This window comes from Pelophylax lessonae, assembly GCF_965119305.1.
Source record: "Pelophylax lessonae genome assembly, chromosome: 5".
In the NCBI taxonomy this organism is placed as follows: Eukaryota; Metazoa; Chordata; class Amphibia; order Anura; family Ranidae; genus Pelophylax; species Pelophylax lessonae.
In genome coordinates this window covers 233,877,259-233,894,000 of record NC_138772.1, presented here as the reverse complement: position 1 = coordinate 233,894,000, position 16,742 = coordinate 233,877,259, and the positions used below count along the sequence as shown (strand labels likewise).

Sequence of the window (16,742 nt, the reverse complement as noted above, 5' to 3'; positions counted from 1 at the left end):
TTATGAAATGAAATTAAACAAATTTCACAGATTTCATTTGGTGATTCAAATAAATCCAAATCTCTATTTAACCAAAAATTTGTCCGGATTCATATTCAGACGAAACAAATTGCATGTGTCTAATGTATTTGATGCTGACTCTCTATAGAATGTATCTAATCTATCTCCTGTACCTCGTAATTGTACAAGGTTTGAAAGTTACAATGAACATAACTGCATATGTAAAAAGTAAGTCAGGGCTGTAAAAATTAAAAAGGAATGACAGGTTGTAAAAGAGAATAGGGCATAGTTACGTAATTGGTCAGGTTGAAAAAAGATACAAGTCCATCTAGTTCAACCGATAAAAAAAAAAAATAGAAAACCTCCCACATAAGCAATCTTTTACCCACTGTTGATCCAGAGTAAGGCAAAAAATAACAATAAAACAGGATCCAATTTGCTCCAGTGGAGGCAAAAATCCTTCCTGATCCCCTAGTAGGCAATTGAATATTCCCTGGATCAATTATCCAAGTATCTTTCTGACAATATAAGTAAAACTAGCAAATCTGTTATTACTTTGTAAAGACTTTGGTCCCTTTTTAAAAATAACCACCACATAAGCCTTACACCAATCTAGTGATACTGCACCAGTCATTAAAGACTCTCTAAAAGTTATAAACAATTTCTTTGAGATAACAGAGCTCAACTCTTTGAGGACACATGGGAGTAAGCCATCTGGTCTAGGTGCTTTATTCACCTTGTCTAAATGTTTCTAGACCATATCAGTTTTGACACCATTACGGATCATTTGGGGATATGTCGGTACTATCCATTTAAGGATGTATTCAGAAATTTGTGAATAATGCTTCATACTCTGAATGGTCTAGGGTTATTAGTGGTGTATCCCAAGGTTCAGTGTGGGGACCCTTACTTTTTACCTATGCAAAGATGATATACAGTTTAGGGGTAAAAGTAGTATGCAGTGGAATAACGTCCCTTCTGGATGTCTCCAACTTACAAGCTGATCTCTATTTAATTGGCAACTATGTGACAAAAGAAGTTTAATGTTGCTAAATGTAAAGCTATGCATTTGGGGGCTAAAAGCATGCATGCATCATACATTCTAGAAGGAGTACAACTGGGGGACTTAACGGTTTGAGAAGGATCTGGTCGTTCTGGTAGATCAGAGACTTCATCATGGCATGCAATGCCAAGTTGCAGTTTCTAAAGCTAGCAGATATTTTATTGTATTCAAGAGATTGTAAAGTCTCCAGGTTTTTCACCTTAAAGCATTCTATGCATTAAGGTGAAAAACCTTCCTTTTGCTGCTGCCCCCAGAGCCCCCCTTTTTCTTACCGGAGCCCATCCATTCCAGTGATGCGCACAAGCCCAGGGGCTCTAGCCGCTGTCTCTGTCCTCATTGTAAGGATTAATAGATGTGGGAGGCATTGGCTCCCCCTGCTGTCAATTAAATCCAGTGACATGGGAGTGAGGGGGCAGGGCTGTCTATGTCAATAGATGCAGCAGTGGGACTCGGGAGCTTGCCCGCATGGGCGCCCTCATGGAAAGCGGCTCTCCAATGAAGGGGAGGAGCCAGGAGCTACAGTGGGGCACCCAAGAAGAGGAGGTTCAGGGCTGCTCTGTGTAAAATCCTTGCACAGAGCAGGTAAGTATAACATGTTTGTTTTTTTATTTAAAAAAAAAAATCTGAACCCTTTCTCCAGAGAGAGAAAATGGAGAATTTTAAACTTACCTGACAGTAATTTTCCTTTCTTGATACATAAGCATGACAGCATACATGTTTGGGTATAGGCTCCGCCCCTCACCCAGTCAGGACTCGTTATAGTATATAAATAGGTTGCCTCCCTTAAGGCGCATTCTCATAACTATACTCAAATGCGAAACCCTCAAGGGAGGGATCTGTATGCTGTCATGCTTATGCATCGGGAAAGGAAAATTACCATCAGGTAAGTATAAGATTTTTAGTTTTCCTGACACAAGCATGACAGCATACACATACGAGATGTAGCACACCAACAAAAACCCATAAGGGAGGGCCATGCCGAAGTGTTTTAATCAACAGATCCTTGGACTCATTTAGAACTGAAGTCAGCTCCCCTGATTTTAATGTTACTTGATTAACTTTGTAATAGGCTAAAAATGGTTTGTAGTATATGAACCTAGTTGGTATCCTGTAAAAATAATTCTGGACCTATGAATTCTGTCCATGATGGATTCATCTTTTCCCTATAAGCCCCCTAGGTTACTTTGACCCGAGATGATGCCATCATCCTAGTGGACAGTTAAAGTCTTCTTCTGATACTGCCAGGCCTGAAGAGGCCACTGTCTGACCTTCTAGAGAAGGGCCACTTCCATGTATTTCCTCCACATGCAGTCCACTACCCAAGCTTGGGGTGACTTAGACATTTCAGTATGGACATGTTGGAAGGACGATGTCCTGTTCCAGATGCAAGGATGCAGACCTTTGTACGGTGCTAGAGAAGAAGAAACTAGAGCTTTTTTGTTTGATAATGGTAGCAATAAGGTAATTTACTGCTTGACCCTTGGATATCTGAAATCCTTCTCCCAGATGTGACAGCTTTAGGAAATACTGCTTCAGTGTCACGAAAATTATTAAAGCGGTTGTAAACCCGAACAAAAAAAAAAAAACCTGCAAGACAAAGGCATAATGAGCTAGTATGCATCGCATACTAGCTCATAATGTATTACTTACCTTAGAACGAAGCCCCGACATGGACCCCCGGACACCACTGCGGGCGCTGCCATGATCCCTCGGCGTCTCTTCCGGGTTCGGCGGCTCCGTCGCTGTGATTGGCCGGAGCCGCGATGACGTCACTCCCACGCATGCGCGCAGGAGTGATTTTCCGGCAAGCTCCCGGCAAGGAAAGCTGAAGGTCCCCCGGACCTTCAGAGCGCATGCGCCGCTCGCGTGAGCGGCTGCATGCACTGCAAATATCTCCTAAACCGTGCCGGTTTAGGAGATATTAATTGTACCTACAGGTAAGCCTTATTATAGGGATACTACAGCTTTAAGGAAGTCTTACTCAGAAGAATGGAGGAGTGGAACAACCAACACTAGTTGCACTGCAAGTTCTAAGGGAAAAGAACAATCTGTACAGGCCTTTCGGAATTGGTTTACCAAAATGTGCAGCGTTCACTAGATCTCAGGAAGTGAGGATCTGACCAAGACCTGACCACTACTTAATTCTTTTACTTGGCTTACTTGCAGACATCTTAATCTTTACAGTCGGGCACAAAAGATTCTATCCTTAAATTCTGCAAGGTTTCCCATGCTCTAGTATACTATACCTGAAGTTTGTAGCAGGTGCCCTGGCTTCCACAGGGTTTCAAATACTGAAAGTGAGACCCCTAGATGAGCCTTCCATACTTGGTCTCCCAGCTGCTAGATTTAACTTGGGTGAATTTTGATACACTTGGTTCCACTGCGTAAGGTCTGAAAACTCAGGAAGGAGAATAGGAGGTTCTTGGGCCAAGGACATTATTGCCCTCATCACAGCTGGATGACTATGGATCCTAATGAGATGCTTGGAGACCATTGAGTCTGGTGGCTATATAGGCTAACCTGCCAACCCAACTGGATGTTACTAGATCCACTGCTTCAACTTCTGGGAAGCTCCTTCTTGCAGTAATAACTTCCATTCATGACCATAGAGATTATTGTCAGGTTGAGATTCATTTAACTGCTTGTTGGTCTAGGGACACACTCTTGACATCCAAGACTTTGTACCTTACAGTGTCTGACAGGAACTTCTGGGAAGTCAGAACACAAAGAATGATGAGACGAGACAGGTTCTACTGTTGGCAAACCTGAATAGGAAATACATTTGACATAAGCTTAATAACATTGCATTCCTTCTTGCCATGAAGATAGGAGATTACCGTTGTCGTCTGTTTGGAGCATAACTGAGGCCTCCTAGGCTGTGTTGCCCAAACTAATTCAACGCTTGGGAATTAATGCACCCCTGATGTTAGCCACTTAGTCCTCCATTGGCATATGTCATTGACCTTGAACAAGGAGGTCACTGAGGTGAATACCAAGAAAGTGAATAGATTGTGATGATTGGTATGCCAGGAAGCTGATGAAAGCTGAAATATTAACTATCTTTAGCCACCACCAACAAAACTTGTCTCATATCTGGGATCATCTGCTTTGGAGTAGGAGGCGAATTTTCCATTACCTTAGAAGACCAGATTATAATGTTCTCAATCTTCCAGTGAGTCCAATCGAATGCATGGATTACTGAAGACTACTTCTCGACCATTTGAGACCATGTGATATAAACAGATGGGATAGAGCTATGACTTGCCCCAAGTGAGAACCTAATACTGTCACCTTCTGTGAGGGCAAAACATCCAAAATGTCATTATTATAATGAGATGAGTTGGCCTTCCCCAGCTGATGATCTGTCCAATTTTGATCTGAGTCTAAATCAGAATTTGCCAGGACCTGGAGGATGTTTAGCCACCCGCAGGCTGTTGTCCAGCTATGGAACCTGCTGCTCTTCTGAAATAATAGGCTACGGAGGGCTTGAGCGCAATACTACTCAACCAAGAAGTTAAAACTATTCTCACCTGGTTCCACTCTCGCTGATTCCATTCTCCCCCTCCCCCTTCATATTTTCTTGGGGACTCTTTTGTCCTTGCCCTTCCCCCTATCGGTGTGCTTCCATTTAGCGCTGCGGCTTTTTTCAAACCATGGCAGCATTTCATACATGCGGTCACGAGCCTCTGGAAACCTGATATACATACCTTCATGTATTTTCATTATTTTAGAGACAACAAATGCAATGTATATACACATGTATTTTGTTTTCTTATTGTACAAAATTTGTTACTATGAATTTAAACTAATTTGTACTCCATGCTTAGAAGTGTACCCCAACTGACCTTTTGGACAAAGGGTTTTTACCCGAAACGCGTCAGAACTAAACTTGGGAGACTACCTATGCTTTCGCCCCTCAGTTTTCCGCCATGATGTATCTATACCGCATGTATATTGTATTGTTTTTATCTCACACTGTATGTCATTTAGAATACATTTTTTATGTCTTTAATAAATTGATACATTTACTTTTTTACATTTGTGCATACACCTTTATTATCAATTTGATGGTCTTTTGCCCTAAAAGTCCCGAACCCAGGGGAATTTTCTCTTTTCCTGCTTCTGAAAGATGGCCACTACTGGAAGCAATGTTCTGGAAAATGTCTTGACTATGTGGAAAGGCCAAAGGTTGTTGAATGAGTCTGAAGTGAAACTCTCAGAAGCATGGGTGTACCAAAAAGCGTATTTACACATCAGCTAGATCTATAGAAAAACTACAGCTACTTTATCTGATGGTTCGAGTGATTGTTCTCAATGACTACATATGAAGTTTCGGAATTTGATTCTTCATTCCATTTCCTGACTAAATCTGCTTTTCGACTAAGAATAATGGATCGATGGCTCACTGTTGGGACAAGATTTGGTGACATTTGCTTAAAGCTTTAAAGAACCATAGTGGGAATTAGAGGAGCTGGGAGGAGTGGAAAGAAAATTCAAATGACTTCCTTACTGCACTGGCCCCACCAATGCAAAGCATCCTCTGCCCAAATTTGCAATAATTCCTGTAATAACACCTACTGGGCAATTTTGAGTGAAAGGAACTTTGCTGCTCCTAGGGATGACCAGACTTGTATTTAGGTGACCAAAGAACACGATCATGGATATTTTAATCTCTTCTATAGCTCTTCTCAGGCCCTGTCACTAACTCTTTGTTGGGCCTAGGTGGCTAGCCTAAGGGATTAGTCCCAAATCTAGACATCACTAATTCCATCTTGAATAGCAGTCAATTCCCTTTAGAAAGAGGTATATGCAGTGAGTGGGTTAAGCACAGGGCTTGACTAATCATGCAGAATACTAGAGGAACAGCCTACTGCATTGCTGGTCACTTTATTTCACTCAGGGATCATACACCACAGAAACATATTACTATACAGTTTGCCTTCAACTCTTCTGCTGAGAACCATATAGCCTTGGTTACTGAAGTGAACTCCCATGCAGGCTACCCAAAACTACCTAATGGTACAATAAACCTTTATTTCCAAATCCATATTGCTGTTCCAATGCCTCTGCTAAGGATATTGCATCATCCGTTGGCAGACTGGCTTTTCTGGCTAGTCTGATGAAGATTCCTTGGCCAACGGCCTCTGAAGTAAAGCTGGGCTTTACAGAAAGGATCTAGCATCACCTGCTAGCATGAAGACACATCTGGCCAATCTGATGAAAGCTCTTTGGCCTGCTGCTTTTGATGCAGATGTACTCTTTAAACAAACTTAGCAGTTTAATTAGCTTAGTACCTGAGCGTTAGCGACTAGAGATCCACCCAGTCATCAAAACATCTGCCATTTGTTTTCTGCCGCCTGATATTCAACTTGTCATAGCATTTTGGCAGGCACGTCAGCTAATCACACTCCCCATACAGCCCAGGGTGGTCCTTATTGTGATTTCCTTTAGTCTGCTCCTCCTGGCAGCATCTTGAAAATATAGCAGTTTTCTTCAGAGCCAGAGAGGACTGGTCACTGTTGAAGGAACAAATTGCCTATTTTCCTTTGGGGACTGGTGCTGGTATTAAGGGCTGCCCACGCACTTAGTTTTTTTTTTTTTTTAGGATAGTATACCTACCTGACCCTCACCTTAATTAACATGGCTGGTCTCTGGGTAAAATCATACCTCAAAAATATAAGCTGCAAGTTTGTGGTCATAATAAATACCTGGAATTACAGGCTAGGACATTAGCATTAATACACTCTCAGTGGCCATCCACACATCCATCTGCAGACATTGAAGCAGCAAATGGACCTATATGCTATTGTGAGGTAGGATTAACCCCTCAGAAAAAGTGATTACCAATAGATGTGTAATAGACAAATTACTTAAGCAGAGCACTGAACTTCACTCCAGCATTTAGACATAACAGGTTTATGCATAACAATCATTAAACACCTAGCAGCGGTTTATACCCGAACAGAGGGAGCTTCGTCACAGCAGATGCTGAACCTGTGTGGCTGGCCAGATGAATCCGGCAAGGTGAGGGCAAAAATAAAAATCTTTTTTCCATAGTTATAACCAATTGCGCATTTGAGGAACAAAAAGAGAATGCCGCCTTAAGGGAAGCGACTCATTTATATAGAATAACCAGTCCTGATTGAGTGAGGAGCGGAGCCTATACCCATACGTGTATGCAGTCCTGTCGTGTCAAGAAACCTATTTTTCTCCCTGTTATCTTAAGACCACATCTGAAATATGCAGTTCAGTTTTGCGCACCAGTTCACAAAAAGGATATTGAAAAACTGGAGAAGGTGCAGGGCAGAAGGTGAAGGGCAACCAAACTGATAAGAGGCATGGAGGAGCTCAGCTATGAAAAAACAATTAGCTGAACTGCATTAAGACCCCGTTCACACTGGGGCGACCTGTCAGGCGACCTGGTCGCCTGACAGGTCGCCGTAGGTCGCTCGCCATAGAGAAGCTATGGGCCCGTTCTAATAGGAGCGACACAAGTCGCTCCGACTTAGAAAAAGGGTCCGGAGCTTCTATGGGGTGACCCGGAGCGACCTGCATAGACTTCAATGTTATGAAGTCTGTGCCGGCCGCTCCGAGGTCGCGGTGCGGTCGCCCCGGCAAGTCGGATCGCCCCAGTGTGAACGGGGCCTTATTCTTGAGAACTGGTGGGGGGGTCTGATCACCATATATAAATATATAAATATAAATAAATATAAATATATAAATTGTCCGTATAGAGAATCTGGTTTTGAGTTCCTTACAGATGACAGGGGGCACTTTTTGAACCTGAAGGAAAAGAGATTCAACCATTTCAATACTGGGCACTTTCGCCCCCCTCCTTCCCAGGCCAATGTTCAGCTTTCAGTGCTGTTGCACTTTGAATGACAATTGTGCGCTCATGCAACACTGTACCCATATGTATAGTGCAAAAGTATACCTGCGCTGCTATCAAATCAAATACATAAATAAATCCCAATAAATATGGTGTATAAATAATCTGTGTAAAGTGCTAGTGCTCAACTTCAAACACACATTACTATATCATAGATCCCAAACAATATATAAAAAATATTAAAAATACAATAAATACATATTTCATCATGTGTAAATAAATATCAAATAAAGTCTTTCAATAAAAGACGTGCTTCAATAGTGACAGTCTTAGTGCAAAACATAAGTCCAAAGTGCTGCGTGCTCGTAAAACAAGTGCTGGTGCTTTCTCTACACGAGTAGGTGCTCCCCTCCTGGACCCCTACTCACCAGAAGCCAAATAATACACCGCTTTCAGAATATCCTTAGATAGGACGAGCCTTAATGGACCATCAACTCAATCAGCTTTTCTGTAGGTCATATCATCTAGGTATTGCTCAAAAAATGAAAAGAGATGCTGGCATCGTGAAGTATGTAATCACTTTATTCGATGCACATAATACAAGATACACTTACAATGTGACAAAGGTTAAAACGAATCATCCCACGGGTTGCCAATCCAAACGGCTATACTCACTCCCCGTGTCCCCGTATGTCGGAAGGTGGATGTAGTCTGGCGTAGTACGTACTCGGACGAACAGCTTGACGCGTTTCACTCCGCACACAGAGTGTTATCAAAAGCCCGGGGACACGGGGAGTGAGTATAGCCGTTTGGATTGGCAACCCGTGGGATGATTCTTTAGGCGTTTTAACCTTTGTCACATTGTAAGTGTATCTTGTATTGTGTGCATCGAATAAAGTGATTACATACTTCACGATGCCAGCATCTCTTTTCATTTTTTGAGCAATACCTGGATGATATGACCTACAGAAAAGCTGATTGAGTTGATGGTCCATTAAGGCTCGTCCTATCTAAGGATATTCTGAAAGCGGTGTATTATTTGGCTTCTGGTGAGTAGGGGTCCAGGAGGGGAGCACCTACTCGTGTAGAGAAAGCACCAGCACTTGTTTTACGAGCACGCAGCACTTTGGACTTATGTTTTGTACTAAGACTGTCACTATTGAAGCACGTCTTTTATTGAAAGACTTTATTTGATATTTATTTACACATGATGAAATATGTATTTATTGTATTTTTAATATTTTTTATATATTGTTTGGGATCTATGATATAGTAATGTGTGTTTGAAGTTGAGCACTAGCACTTTACACAGATTATTTATACACCATATTTATTGGGATTTATTTATGTATTTGATTTGATAGCAGCGCAGGTATACTTTTGCACTATACACTTTATAAAGGTACACCACCTTTTATACCAGCAGCAGCCCACTATACAGTGGTATCAGAAAAAATAGTAATCCTCAGCGCTAGCCTACAATCTTTACTGTACCCATATGACATTTTTATAATTTTTTTGAGACAGATAAAGCTTTCTTTTGGTGATATTTAATCACCACTGGATTTTTTATTTTTTGCTGTACAAACGGAAAAAGACAGAAAATGTAGGAGAAAAAAAAAGGTTTTCCACGGATGAGCACTGATGAGGCTGCACTGATTGACACTGATGGGGCTGCATTGATAATCAGGGCAATGATGACAATGTACTGACAGCCTTGCCTGTTATCGGCAATCCTTGCTTCACACAGACACTGCATTTGAGGAAAGGACTGCTGATAACCGGCAAGTCTGTTTAAATGTAATCAGCTGCGATTGGACACAGCTGATCACATAATAAAGGGCCGCTTTAAATGGCCTTTTACCGTGACCTGTGATCAGCTGTGTCCAATAGACACAGCTTTCACAGATCGCACCTGTTGCACGCACCAGGGGGCACACTGGAGGTGGGGTACTAGGAGGACGTCCATGGAACTGAAGGACTACGCCGTAGCCATCTATCAGCTATTGTGCGGTCAGGAAGAGGTTCACTACACATACAGAAAGGCTTCTTCACAGTAAGAGCTGTGTTAATGTGGAATAGACTCCCTCAAAAAATGTTCTGCCCACCTTTGTAGTTTGTATTAAAAAATGAGATGGATGCATTCCTATATGCAAAAAATATAATTGGATAGTAACATTTATAGGTAATAACACCAGGGATAGTTGATCCAGAGAATATAAGATTTCCTCCTGAAGGAGGAAGGATTTTTTCCCCTTTGAATCAACTGTGGGTAAAGTCTTGTGTATATGAATAGTGGGGTTTTTTTTTGTTTTTTGTTCTGTTGTTTGAACTGAACCGACCTTTTTTCAACCTGCTTAACTATGTAACTATATTAAATCTGTAATTTCTTTTTAGGCCTTTTTACTTTATTTTCATGATAATCTTGTAAATAACACTTCCTGTGCCTTAGTAGGTTCTATTATATCTGTGATGCAAGCCATTGTCACACAAGCAAATCTGTCTTTACTCATCTCTGTTACATGGCAGGCAATGAGACTGTCAAAACACACATGAAATTGTTTTTGCTGTCTGTTCAGCTTAGACTAAATGACAAGGACACCATATTTTTGTCTTGTTTTGATCAGTGGGTATTTTCAGTACTTGCTGAAAATCTTTTTAGTCTGAAAAAGAAAATAAATGCACTCAATACTTGCTGAAAATCTTTTAAGTCTGAAAAAGAAAATAAATGTACTCACCACATCTTTGCCTATTTTTTAACGATGACTCATCAGCTGTCAGCGGGCTTCCCCACTGACTGCTGAAATATAAAGAAAATAATGACGGCAACACAAAAATGTTAAAATATATGGTATCGGGGGCCACCCCAATCCATACCAGGCCCTTCAAGTCTATTATGGATTTTAAAGAGAACCCCACACCAAAATTAAAAAGAAAACTGTATGGGGGACCCCCCCAAAATCCATACAAGATCCTTATCTGAGCATGCAGCCATACCAGGCCACATGCCCTTAACATGGTGATGGGGGTAAGGGCCTCCTCCTGCCAACCTTAGGCTGTGGTTGTGGGGGTCTGTCAGAATCTGGAAGCTCCCTTTAACAAGGGGGCCCCCAGATCTCGCCCCCCATGTGAATGAGTAGGGGTACATTGTACTCATTCACCGAAAAAAAATTCAAAAATAAAGAACAAAACAGTACACAGGTTTTTGATAATTCCTTTATTTAAAAAAAAATTAAAAAATGTCCCCCGATGTACATCTATTGTCAATCATGACACCCACCGCACCACCTGACCCAAAAAAAAAACTCCGCCTGCGACGAAGGCTGACCACCTAATGCCTACTCTGCCGGGTTCTTAACCGCTTCCATACAGAGCAGTTAGACCCCCTTCCTGCCCAGACCAATTTTCAGCTTTCAGCACTCTCACACTTTGAATGACAATTGCTCAGTCATGCTACACTGTAACCAAACAAAATTGTTATCATTTTTTCACACAAATAGAGCTTTCTTTTGGTGGTATTTGATCACAACTGGGAGTTTTTTTTTTCGTGATATAAGCAAAAAAAGAGCAAAAATTTTGAAAAATAAACACTTTTTTTTAGTTTCTATTATAACATTTTGAAACAAAATAAATTTTACTTCACACATTTGGGCCAAAATTTATAATGCTACATATCTCTGGTAAAATGAACCCAAATTAGTGTATATTATTTAGTCTGTGTGAAAGTTATTGAGTCTAGAAGCTATGGTACCAATTACTGAAAATTGATCAGACCAGATGTACTGATGGCCTATCTCCTTTCTTGAGGCCCTGAAATGTCAGGACAGTACAAATACCCCCCAAATGACCCCTTTTTGTAAAGTAGACAGTCCAAGGTATTTAGTAAGAGGCATGGTGAGTTTTATGGAGTTATAATTTTTTCCCACAATTCTTGGGAAAATGAAGAAAAAAATGTTTTTTCTTTTTTTTCCCAAAACGTTGTCAATTTATAAGCTATTTCTAACACATAGCATGTACACAGCAAAAATGACACCCCAAAATTAATTCTGCTACTCCTTCTGAGTATGGTGATACCACATGTGTGAGACTTTTACACAGCCTGGCCACAAAAAGAGACTCCACGTCCAAGTAGCACCATAAGGCATTTTAGGAGCATAAATACACATAAAACTTTCTTACTACCTGTCACACTTTTCAAGGCCCTAGAGCACCAATACAATGGAAAAGTCCACTAAATTACCCCATTTTGGAAAGCAAACACTCCAACGTATATTCTATGAGGCATTATGGGTCCTTTGAACATGTCATTTTTTTCCACAAGTTTTTGGAAAATGTGGGAAAAAAATAAAAACTTTTTTTTTTTTACACAAAGTTGTCAATTTATAGGATATTCCTAACACATAGCATGTACATAGCAAAAATGACACCCCAAAATACATTCTGCCACTCCTCCTGAGTATGGCAATACCACATGTGTGAGACTTTTTCACCGCCTAGCCATATAGAGGGGCCCAACATCCAAGGAGCATCATCATGCATCCTAGCCACTTGCCTAGGCCTATTTTTGACATTTGGTGTTTACAAGCTAAAATCAGTTGTTTTTGCAAGAAAACTACTTAGAACCCCAAAACATTATATATTTTTTTTAGCAGAGACCCTAGAGAATAAAATGGAGATTATTGCAATATTTTTTATCACACCGTATTAGCGCAGCGGTCTTCCAAACGCAATTTTTTTGGAAAAAATTCACTTTTTTTAATTAAAAAATAAGAAACCAGTAAAGTTAGCCCAATTGTTTTCCATAATGTGAAAGATAATGTTACGCCGAGTAAATAGATATCCAACATGTAATGCTTCAAAATTGCGCACGCTCACAGAATGGTGACAAACTTTGGTACTTAAAAATCCCCATAGGCGACACTTTAAAAATGTCTACAGGTTGCTATCTTAGAGTTACAGAGGAGGTCTAGAGCTCAAATTATTGCTCTTGCTCTAACGATCGCGACGATACCTCACATGTGTAGTTTGAACACTGTTTACATATGTGGGCGGGGTTTCCGTATGCGTTCGCTTCTGCGGGCGAGCTTAGGGGACAGGGCGCTTTAATTTTTTTTTTTTTTACTATTTATTTTATTTATTATTTTTTATTTTTACACTGTTTTTTTAAAAAAAAAATTGATCATTTTTATTTCTATTACAAGAAATGTAAACATTACTTGTAATAGAAAAAGGCATGACAGGACCTCTTTTTTGTGAGATCTGGGGTCAAAAAGTCCTCAGATCTCACAAGTACACTAAAAGATAGAAAAAAAAAAAAATTAAATAAAATAAAATGAAAAAAAAAAAGGGACCTTTAAACTGGTTGCTAGGCAATGACGTTTGCCCTAGCTCCGGTCCTCCAAGACCATAGAGTCGAGTGAGGGCAAGCTTGCCCTCACTCGACATCCTGTCTGTGAGGATCCGGGACCGGATAGTTTTCCCCGCTGCCGGCGGGTCCGGTAAGCTGGGAAAAGGACCAGAATGCGGCGGGAGGGGGGGGGGGGCACCTCTTCCGCCACCCCGGAAGGGTGATCCCGCGGCGAATCCGCCGCTGGGACCACCCTTATCGGAAAGCCAACCGTCCACCCTTTAAAAAAATACCAGGGTTATGGCAGCTATCTGCTGCCATAACACCGGTATTTAGGTTTAAACGGAGGACGTATACTTTGCTGGGCAGGTGACAGGTACTCTGGTACTGATGAGCAAGTGGCAGGTACTCGAGTACTCCGATAGGCAGGTGACAGGTACTCGGGTACTCTTATGGGCAGGTGACAGGCAGGTGATAGGTACTGATGAGTAGTACTGATACTGATAGGTGATACTGATACTGTACTGATGGGTACGGATGATCAGTACTGATACTGATAGGTGATAGGTACTGATGGGTACTGATGAGTACTGATGAGTAGTGATGGGTACTGATGAGCAGGTGGCAAGTACTCAGGTACTTCAGGTGTGAGGTACTCTGATGAGCAGGTGGAAGGTACTCGGGTACTCTGATGGGTAGGTGACAGATACTCGGGTACTCTGTTGGGGAAGTGACAGGTACTCGGGTACTCCGATGACGGGTACTCGGGTACTCCAGTGACAGGTACTCAAAGTACCCGAGTACCTGTCATCAGAGTACCCGAGTACCTGTCATCAGAGTAACCGAATACCCTTCATCAGAGTACCCGAATACCCGTCATCAGAGTGCCCGAATACCCGTCATCAGTGGACTCGAGTACCCGTCATCGGAGTACCCGAATACCTGTCACCAGCCCATCAGAGTACCCGAGTACCTCTCTGTATCCCATCAGAGTACCCGAGTACCTGTCACCTACCCATCAGAGTACCCGAGTACCTGTCACCTACCCATCAGAGTACCCAAGTACCTGTCATCAGCCCATCAGAGTACCCGAGTACCTGTCATCAGAGTACCTGATGGGCTGGTGACAGGTACTCGGGTACTTTGATGGGCTAGTGACAGGTACTCGGGTACTTTGATGGGCTAGTGACAGGTACTTTGATGGGCTAGTGACAGGTGCTTTGATGGGCTAGTGACAGGTGCTCTTTATTGGGGGGGGCAATCAGTGTGTTTGGGGTGCACTGTAATTGGTAACTAGCTGTTACCACAATCTCCTTCTCACAGAGGATCAGTGTGTGAGGAGAAGAACACGGTGACAGCTAGTTACCGTGTTCTCTGTTGACATTTGTGAGAATGTCCTAGATCGGGACATGGGCTCTGTCCGAGGGACGAGCCTCGTCCCCGATCAGCGCGCTGCGCTCCCCCGGGGGGCGTGCATTGAGAAGGGAACGAGCGGCTCGTGCTGGAGCCGCTCATGTGGCTGTTTACCGTGATCGGGGTTGGGCACAGTCCAAGGGATGAGCCTCGCCCCCGATCGCCGCGCCCCAATCGCCGCGTCATATGACGTCCGCCCGGATCGAGAAAGGATTCCTGCCGCCGTCATTTTACTATGGCGCGGTATGGAAGGGGTTAAACAGGGATGAAGGCATGGCCACCTGGTGATGTGACCTGGCGGCCCCACCCCCATGTGACATCACCAACCCAGCCTACCCCGGTCAGTGACATTACAAGGAGGTAGGGTCACCTGCTGAAGTCATCGGGGTCAATTCACATGTTAGTTATTTAAGAAATGTCAGGTGGAGGAGCAGGCGTTTGGGGGGAGCGTTCAATGTTCGATGAGGTTTGTTTTTTTCTTTTAGGTCAGGCGGTTGTGGCCCCCCCTCCCTTTCCTGGCCTGCTAGGCTGCATGCTCAGATAAGGGCCTGGTATAGATTGGGGGGAGGGGACCCCACACCATTTATTTTAACATTTTTGTATTGCCAACATTGTTTTGATTACATTTCCGCTGTCAGTGGGGAAACCCGCTGACAGCTGATGAGTCATCAGTTGTTCAGGGTGCGGCAGCCGACTTCCCGACTCGCTGCTTTACAACCAGCTATTCTGCACACAAAATTTGAATTGGTCGATCATCTTTTGACCGATCCGAATTCAAATTGTTCCAAAAATGTGGAATTCTTTAGAAAATGAATGGATGAAACAAAATTTAACGAAAGCGAATTCAAACGAATTCCAAAAACAAACTAAACGAATTCTGAAATTAAATTAGTAACATAACGCATCTATCCGAAACTAAACCAATTTTTCCGTTCTGCACATGTCTGTTGTTTAGGTTATGCAAACAAGCAATACCCAGTGCCTGTTTATACACTGCCTGGCCAAAAAAGTCGCCACCTGGAATTAACTAAGCAACTAACTAAACTAAGGATGCAATAACTATCCTATTGGATAGTTACTGCATGTGCCCAAAGAAGGAGGTCAGCTGACTACCTAAATATACTGAATGACCAGGTTTTTTCATCAATGGATTTTTTCTTCCCTGATGGCACGGGCATATTCCAAGATGAAAATGCCAGGATTCATCGGGCTCAAATTGTGAAAGAGTGGTTCAGGGAGCATGAGACATCATTTTCACACATGGATTGGCCACTACAGAGTCCAGAACTTAACCCCATTGAGAATCTTTTGGATGTGCTGGAGAAGACTGTACGCAGTGGTCTGACTCCCTCATCATCAATACAAGATCTTGGTGAAAAATGAATGCAACACTGGACAGAAATAAATCTTGTGACATTGCAGAAGCTTATCGAAACAATGCCACAGTGAATGCGAGCCGTAGTGTGTGGAGAAAACTTTTTTTTTGGCCAGGCAGTGTAAATGCCTGGACAAATCCATGAACATTAGCCTGCTTGTGTTAAAATAAATACTGGCAATTTCTGGCATGTTTTGTAGCATTTTTTAACCATTGAATGTGAAGCAAGCATGTGTTGTACTCATCAAATGATAAGCAACAGAAACTGATGGGTCTGTTGCAGATATTTGGTAAATGTCAGGTGGGTTTCCTTCAACTGAGAGAATTCTTCTACGTAATGGTCAGACATATATTGGAAAGCATTGAATATGCTAGATCCGCACAGAAAAACACAAACTGAAAAATTCTTAGGGAACAACTCAGCAGCTCAAGATCCCTGCCTGGTCATGCAGGACAAGTACTCCCCATTAATGGTTTACCAATACAAGAAATGTTGGCAGCATTCCTAGATGTTATCCATAATTTATTGCAGTTGTTTCAACAGTATGGGGATATCAGTCTGAAACATTTTGGAAAAGATCTTTCGTCTTAGCTGACTTTTGCAAATTTACACATCTTAATTGGATGTGAGCATCAGAGGAATTTATAAATGGAGCAAACAGATATGTAGTGAACAAGTGGTTATAATAGAATGAACATTCACCCCACCCCTTGA

At 42.1% G+C, this 16,742-nt stretch overlaps 1 protein-coding gene across 4 annotated transcripts in view; it reads left to right on the top strand.

Moving 5' to 3' along the window:
• Positions 1 to 16,742, top strand: part of CTNND2 (catenin delta 2) — a 921,118-nt gene that overhangs the window by 816,974 nt on the left and 87,402 nt on the right. The window lies entirely within an intron of this gene.